The following is a 2,774-nucleotide window of genomic DNA, read 5'->3' as shown; positions in this document are numbered from 1 at the left end:
TACGAAAACCGCATGCAAACTATGACAATTGGAAACTGACCAATCACAAGCTTTCATTCCCACAACTTTAGTAAACATGGCAATTTGATCGATCTGACAGAAATCAGCTGGTTTTGGTTTAAAACAAAGACCTTACCCTGACTTCTTTGCTCTGAAAACCACTCCAGAAGTGTTTGATCCAATTCAGGATACTTCAGCATATAACAGCCCAGCGTCTTTCGTTTTGCTGACATTTTCAACTCACCATTGAAGAGGTTTGCTTGATCTTTTCGCCAGCGACGAACCATGACTCACTGGTCCCGTATTCTCTGGTGATCTCGAAGTTCTCGACAGCCTCTGCCTCAGCCACAATTTTTAATTTGAAGGCCAAGTTGTACGAAGAACGATGAGCTTTTGGCATGATGATTGATTATGGATAACTTTGAAAGAGCGTGTGATTGTTTGAGACAGGATTCTGAACTCAGGTTATGTTTTGTCATGCACGTGGTTTTATTTATACTCTTCTGAAATGTCAACTCGGATCACATTAAATTCATCTTGCCTGTGATTTGTAGTTATTTTCAATTAAGCAACCAATAACATTAAGTGTGTCATAATGATTACATGAATAAATGAATATTCATCTTACAGTTGCGCATTTCCCGAGAGGGACGCTTCTTTTCTTTTACAGTTTGCCGTTATGTTTACTCACCTTAGCAGTGCACGTGGAAAAGAAATATTCAATCTCGGCTTATAGCGAGATGTTTTGGGTTTCCTTTTCATAATTTTCTAGCAGGTTCTGATAGCCAAAAGTTTAGGGTCTTGGTTAGTAGCCAAGATCGGCTTATAGGCGAATAAATACAGTAGCTCTTGGCGGTGCACAGCTCTTGCAGTTTTCAGATGGCTACTATGTTCTTGTAACACTGAATGTTAATATAAAGCTCTGAAACATACAGGACTTTGGTAATGGTTGATCGCTTGGGCAGAATGGTAACTACCAACACCAAAGCAAGGCCACAAAGGCCTTTGCACAAAGAAACATTTGGCGTTTGACTTGTAAAACATGTAAATGTTTTCCTTTACTTTGTAGTGAGTAATCGCTGTTTTTTTTCATTGCTTTGCTGAGTTGCTCTGAAAGCGGATAGTTCACTGTGGACACAGGAAAATGCCCACACACTGCTGTGTACTTTGATGTGTTAAGAGGGGATATCATGATGAAGATGGGAGTAAAGTGTCTTACTTCGTATTTCCTGTCGAAAAAGGGTTGAGGAAGAAGTGGACTCATGCCATAAGGAAAGACGAGGGTAGGGATTTTGAAATAAAGCCAACGACCAAAGTATGCTTGAGGCATTTTAGGGAGAATGACATTAAAAAAACTCTCGCAGGCAAAATTTCAGCTGCGACCTGGAGCTGTTCCATCGCGGTTCTCATGGACTCACACTTATCCCCGAAAACGTAAAGCACCGACATACTGAGAAAGCAGAGAAGCAAGTAAAGCATTATTCGAAACAAATGAAATTGCTGAGCCAGAGGAATGGAGTAACTCTGAAATTTTGGAGGACGAAGTGGATGGTTCAGAGTGTGAAAACAGAGACTCAATATTCTTTGGGTTCTAAATCATTTAAACTAACGACACATTTTCTGTGTCAGGACGTGCATTGCTCATAGCGCTTATTTGAAGCTGTCAAGCTCAGTGACAAGGTTAAGGAACCAGTTGCTAAGATTGAGCTAGCAATAGTTTGACTGAAGAGGCTGTGAAATGACATCCGTGCTCTTCGGAACCGACTATTTCAATTATTATTATTGCCCATTTCCTGACTGCACCAAGAGGTTAAGAAAGAAATACAACATGAAGGCACATCTAGCCACTTCTCACCACTGGCCCTTTTACTGCCCTAAAGCTGACTGTGGTAAATGCTTAAGTTCTAAAGTTTCAAAATTAAGGCATGTAAGGAAGACTGCTCGTGATGGACATTGCCTCAGCCCACCCAAGGTTTCCTATCATTCAAGACAAATTAAGAACTTTTATTTGAGCTTGTGTAAAAAAATTGAAATGTCACCGGGTTTCTGGATGATATAGACGGTCTAATTATGTAAACGCTATATGTTAACCCTATTCAAATCTTTTTTTCTGTCAACCCTTTCTTCATAAATCCAGACATATATATACAATAAAGAAAGACATTGCTGCGATTACTTAAAACTTTCGCTGAAAGGTTACATGACGTCTTTGTTGTAACCTCCGTTCCTGCAAATTCCTTACAAAATTGACTACAACTCCTGGTAATTGCAGATGCCCTGGAAACAGTACTGTGTTATCTTGCCTACTGAGTTTTACTCCCCCTCCTCATTTTCTTCATTGTAACTTTATTTTAAATGCTGCTGAACTTCCAGAAGTCAAGAATGCCATTGACATGCATGAACAGAACATTCCAATTTTTACTGTGATCTTTAGATCTCTGAGCTACCGTGTCTTCTTCAGCAGGCTTGCAGCGATTTCTTATCTGTATTTATTGATTTCATCCTAAATAAAACTGGAGACATTTGTACAATCAATAAGGATGGTGGTAAGAAGTGAAGTTAAAACAAAAACACAAATAAAGCGACTTTACCTTTAAAATAAAGGGCTCTTTACAATTTACAATGCATTCTGTCTCCTGAAATAGCAAAAAAGTATCTCCAGTTTTCTAGCCCTTCGCTAAAACGTTTATCGCAAATTAAGTAACAAGTCACTGTTTACCGAAGTGCATTTTATCCCTTTGTACGTTTGTTCCTCTGGTCAATGCTTTTAGAAA

The sequence above is a fragment of the Orbicella faveolata genome, unplaced genomic scaffold (assembly GCF_042242905.1).
Source record: "Orbicella faveolata isolate gen_17 unplaced genomic scaffold, um_ofav_v1 contig_46, whole genome shotgun sequence".
Classification (NCBI taxonomy): Eukaryota; Metazoa; Cnidaria; class Anthozoa; order Scleractinia; family Merulinidae; genus Orbicella; species Orbicella faveolata.
This window is presented reverse-complemented; position numbering follows the sequence as displayed.